Source organism: Tachyglossus aculeatus, chromosome 4 (genome assembly GCF_015852505.1).
Source record: "Tachyglossus aculeatus isolate mTacAcu1 chromosome 4, mTacAcu1.pri, whole genome shotgun sequence".
Classification (NCBI taxonomy): domain Eukaryota; kingdom Metazoa; phylum Chordata; class Mammalia; order Monotremata; family Tachyglossidae; genus Tachyglossus; species Tachyglossus aculeatus.
The window spans coordinates 131563409-131569160 of NC_052069.1; positions in this window are offsets into that span (position 1 = coordinate 131563409).

The window sequence follows — 5752 nt, forward strand, 5'->3', positions numbered from 1 at the left end:
TGTGGACTTGGCATTCGAAGCCGGGGTAATCAATCAATCAATCAATCAATCAATCAATCGCATTTATTGAGCGCTTACTGTGTGCAGAGCACTGTACTAAGCGCTTGGTAAGTACAAGTTGGCAACATATAGAGACATTCCCTACCCAACAGTGGGCTCACAGTCTAAAAGGGGGAGACAGAGAACAAAACCAAACATATTAACAAAATAAAATAAATAGAATAGATATGTACAAGTAAATTAAATAAATAAACAACTAGAGTAATAAATATGTACAAACATATATACATATAAGCAGGTGCTGTGGGGAAGGGAAGGAGGTAAGATGTTGGGGATGGAGAGGGGGACGAGGGGGAGAGGAAGGAAGGGGCTCAGTCTGGGAAGGCCTCCTGGAGGAGGTGAGCTCTCAGTTGGGCCTTGAAGGGAGGAAGAGAGCTAGCTTGGCGGACGAGGACGATTGAAGGCTGTCGCCTACTACTGCGTCCTGGGCTACATGAGACTGCTGGCCCTGGTCAGCCTCACGGTGGCCTTCCTGGCCCTGAAGCTGCCGGACAGCTTCAGCGAGGCCACGCTCATCACATTCAGCATGCTGGTGTTCTGCAGCGTCTGGGTCTCCTTCCTGCCCACCTACCTGAGCACCAGGGTCAAGGCCATGGTGGCCGTGGAGGTCTTCTCTATCATGGCCTCCGGCATCGGGCTTATCGGATGCATCTTCGGGCCCAAGGTCTATGTGACCCTGCTGAGGCCAAACAGGAACACTAGAGGGCGGCTCCTGGGGCGGAAGGGGAATCCTTGAACTGGACACCATCAGGAAAGATACCCCGGGGCCCTCAAATGTGAGGGCTCAAATGCAGTAGCTCCACACCGACACGCAACTTCACGGATGACCCCTAGAAGACTCTGTTTCACCTGAGGTGATTTTCCACTTTGGCTCCAAAATCCTCTCCATTCTTTCCTTCCCTTTGATGATGATGATGATGGTATTTGTTAAGAGCTTACTATGAACCAAGCACTGTGCTAAGCTCTTGGGTAGATGCAAGGTAATCAGGTTGACCCATGTGGGCCTCAATGTCTTAATCCCCATTTTACATATGAGGTAATTGAGGCACAGAGAAGTTAAAGGACTTGACCAAAGTCACACAGCTGATGAGTGTCAGAGCTGGAATTAGAACCTACGATCTCTGTCTCCCAAGCCCGTGCTCTTTCCACTAAGCCACACTGCTTGTGTCCTGTGGGCCTGAGCTCGGGGGAATGGAGCGTAAATCTTCGTCCCCAGAAGGAGGCCGAGGGCAGACAGCACCTCACACAGGCTGAGGGAGAAAGAGGCCGATCCTTTCAAGTCCAGTCTGGGTCTCTGGGAGGGTACTAGCTGAATCGGATGGGATACATCAAACCTGAACCATTCCGCACTCTGGGTCTCTGATCCTGTTCTTCCCAGCTCTGCCCTCTTCCCACCTCTCTCATCTAACCAATCAATCTATCGCACTGATTGAACACTTATGGTGTGCAGAGAACTCTACAAGTGCCTGGGACAGCATACTGGCACATAGTAAGCTCTTATAAATACTATTGTCATCATCATTTGTACATATTTAATACTCTATTCATTTTATTAATGATATGTATATATCCCACCCCCACAGAAATGAGCTGTAACTCTGGGGGTTGTCCGTTGGAAGGTTTGTGAGGTGGTCAGAGTTCTGTGAGGTCGTGGGATGGACTTGAGATCGTGGGGGGCGGGGAAAGGGCAGGGACCTGAGCTCACAGGGCAGGCTCAGTACCTTCGCACAGGTATTGGAACACCAGGAGGTTTCAAGTAGAGAAGCAGCATGGCTCAGTGGAAAGAGCACGGGCTTTGGAGTCAGTGGTCAGGGGGTCAAATTCCGGCTCCACCAATTGACAGCTATGTGACTTTGGGCAAGTCACTTAATTTCTCTGGGCCTCAGTTACCTCATCTGTAAAATGGGGATGAAAACTGTGAGCCCCCCGTGGGACAACAGTGATTTGCACATAGTAAGTACTTAACAAATACCATCATCATCATCATCATCATCATCAAGTGACAGTGTGGGAGGAGCCCAGCAAACAATGACTGACCTTCACAACTACTACTACTACTATTACTACTACGACTACTTCTATTAATCACTCGATCAATCAGTCTTATTTATGGAGTACATACTGTCTGTAGAGCACCATATTAAGGGTTTGGGAAAGTACCAGATAATAGAGTTGGTGGACACGTTCCATGACAAATGATGGATCATGATAAAGATCTTTTTTGGAGGGTTGGCCAGTTCAGTCACTGGGGGAATCTTTAGATAACCTGGGCGTTTAGATGCAAATTTGATCTCAGATAACAAACCCCTGATCGTTTAACTCCAAGTAAGTGCTAAGTAAATACGATTGAATGAATGAAAAAAAAAACTGAACACCATATACATATGAAGCATATTTTGTATGACATTTGCTAAGCACTTACTATGTTTAGGGCACTGTTATAAGTGCTTGGGGTAGATACAAGATAATCAGTCATTCAGTCACTAAGTTGTATTTATTGAGCACTTACCGCATGCAGAACATTATACTAAGTGCTTGGGAGAATACAATGCAACAGTGAAAACCCCCTTTTTCCTCTCCTCCTCCCCATCCCCCCCGCCCTACCTCCTTCCCCTCCCCACAGCACCTGTATATATGTTTGTACAGATTTCTTGCTCTATTTATTTTACTTGTACATATTTACTATTCTATTAATTTTATTAATGATGTGTATATAGCTGTAATTCTATTTATTCTGATGGTATTGACAGCTGTCTACTTGTTTTGTTTTGTTGCTTGTCTCCCCCTTCTAGACTGTGAGCCCGTTGTCGTGTAGGGACTTTCTCTGTATGTTGCCAACTTGTACTTTTCAAGCGCTTAGGACAGTGCTCTGCACACAGTAAGCGCTCAATAAACACAATTGAATGAATGAATCAATAAACGCATTCCCTTCCCACAGCTAGCGTATAGCCTAGAAGGAGAGAAAGACATCAAAATGCCATATAAGTATGTAAATGCTGTGGGGCTGGAAGGGAGGATGAGTAAAGGGAGCAAGTCAGAGCAACCCAGAAGGAAGTGGGAGAAGAGGAAAGGAGGGTTTAGTCAGGGAAGACATCTTGGAGGAAATATGCCTTCAATAAGGCTTTGAAGGAGTGGGATGGGCAGAGTAATTGTCTACGGGATGTGAGGCAGAAGGACATTCCACGCTACAGACAGGACATGGGCAAGAGATCGGCAGTTACATGGATGAGATCAAGGTACAGTGAGAAGTTTGGCAAATAAAGAGCGAGACTATTGATGCCTGTCTATTTTTTTTGTTTTGTTTTATTGTCTGTCTCCCCCTTTCTAAGCTGTGAGCCCGTTGTTGGGTAGGGATTGTCTCTATTTGCTGCACAATGGTACCTTCCAAGCACTTAGTACAGTGCTCTGCGCCCAGTAAACACTCAATAAATATGACTGATTGATTGAATGAATGAATGAACTAATGAGAGCATCGAGGTGAGTTAGGAGGGGGCAAGGTGATTGAGTTCTCTAAAGCCAAAGGTGAGGAGTTGCTGTTTGATGTGGACGTGGATGGGCAACCCCTGGAGTTTCTTAAAGAGTGGAAAAATATGGCCCAAGCTTTTGTGTAGGAAAATGATCTGTGCAGTCTAGGGATTTATGGACTGGAGTGGGGAGAGGAAAGAGGCTGGGAGGTCATCAGGGAGACTGATACAGTAATCCAGGCCGGAGAGGATAAGTGATTGGATTAACGTGGTAACAGTTTGGATGGAGAGGAAAAGACAGATTTTAGCGATGTCATGAAGGCTGAACCAGCAGGATTTAGTGATGAGTTGAATGAGAGAGAGGAGTCAAGGATAATGCCAGTGTTACGGGCTTATGATACAGGAAGACTGATGGGGTCGTTTACAATGATGGGAAAGTGAGTGGGTCAGCATGATTTGGGTGTGAAGATATGGAGTTCTGCTTTGGACATGCTAAGCTTGAGGTAACGGAAGGACATCCAAGTAGAGATGTCTTGAAAGCTGGAGGAGATGTGAGACTGCAAAGCGGGAGAGAGATCCGATTAAGAGATGTAGATTTGGGTGTCATCCACATAGAGGTGGTAGTTGAAGCCATGAGCGCGGATGACTTCTCCAAGTGAGTAGGTGTAGATGGAAAATTGAAGAGGGCCCAGAATTGAACCGTGAGGGACACCTACAGTTAGTGGATGGGAGGCAGAGGAGGAGCCTGTGAAAGAGGCCGAGAATGAGCAGCCAGAGAGATCACAGGAGAACCAAGAGAGGACAGTGTCAGTGAAGCAGAAGTTGGATAAAGTCTCTAGGAGAAGGGGGTGGTCGACAGTGTCAAAGGCATCTATGAGGTCAAGAAGGAATAGGATGGATTTGCCACGAAGGAGATTCATTCATTCAATCGTACGCATGTAGTGTGCAGAACACTGTAATAAGTGCTTGAATCATTGAGGATCTTTAAGAGGGCAGGTTCTTTGGAGTGAAGGGGACAGAAGCCAGATTGGAGGGGGTCAAGGACAGAATTGGAGGAGAGGAATTTGAGACAGCGAGTGTCGGCCACTCTCTCAAGGTGTTAAGAAAGAATGGTAGGTGGGAGCTAGAGCAATACCTGGAGAGAGCTGGGGGGTCAAGGGAGAGTATTTGTAGGGTAGGGGAGACATGGGCATGTTTGAAAGCAGTGATGAAGAAGCCATCGGAGAGCAAACTATTGAAGATGGTTGTTACGGAAGGAAGAAGTAAGGGGACAAGTGTTTTGAAAAGGTGCGAAGGAACAGGGTTGGTTGCGCAGGTGAAGGGGGTAGATTTTGAGAGAAGGCAGGATATCTCCTCCAGAGATGCTACTAGAAAAGTTGGGAGAGTTGAAGAAGGGGAAGAAGGGGGCATAATTGAAGGCAGTTGGAAGGCTGCTCAGGTGCAACAGAGAAAGCCCCAGTTGTTCCAACTTCATTTCAGAGGACGCTCCATATTACTGCCCCTTCGACCTCCATACGGTTTCCTACCGCAGTGCTCCAAACTGAGGAGCTGGGCTGGGGAGGCTGAAGCGGGTGGAACAAAGGAAGAAGCGTGGTTTAGTGGAAAGAACACGGGTTTGTGTGTCAGAAGGCTTGAGTTCTAACTCTGCCTCCGCCACTTGTCTGCTGTGTGACTTTGGTCAAATCCCTTAACTACTCTGTGCCTCAATTACTTCCTCTGGAAAATAGGGATGAGGACTGTGAGACCCACGTGGGGCAACCTGATTACCTTGTATTTACCCCAGCACTTAGAACAGTGCTTGGCACATAGTAAGCACTTAACAAATACCATTATTATTATTAGAAGGCTCTGGGTTCTAATCCCAGCTCTACCATTTTTCTGCTGTGTGACCTTGGGTACGTAACTTAACTTCTTGTTACCCCAGTTATCTCATCTGCCAAATGGAGATTAAGATTGTGAGCGTCATGTCGGACAGGGACTGTGTCCACCCTGATTAGTTTGTATTTATGCCAGCGCTTAGTACAGTGCCCGGCAAATAGTAAGCACTTAACAAATACCACACATACATATACAAAAAATGTGCCGACCAGAGCTGAAGAGGATGGAGTTTTGCAGTGGTTCCCCGAGACCAGGGATGCCTAGGAACATCCCTGCCCCGGAGACACTGATTGAGAGGGGGAGCAGAGTTTTATACCGCCACGGGGGTTTTCTCTGTCTCAGGCCATGCC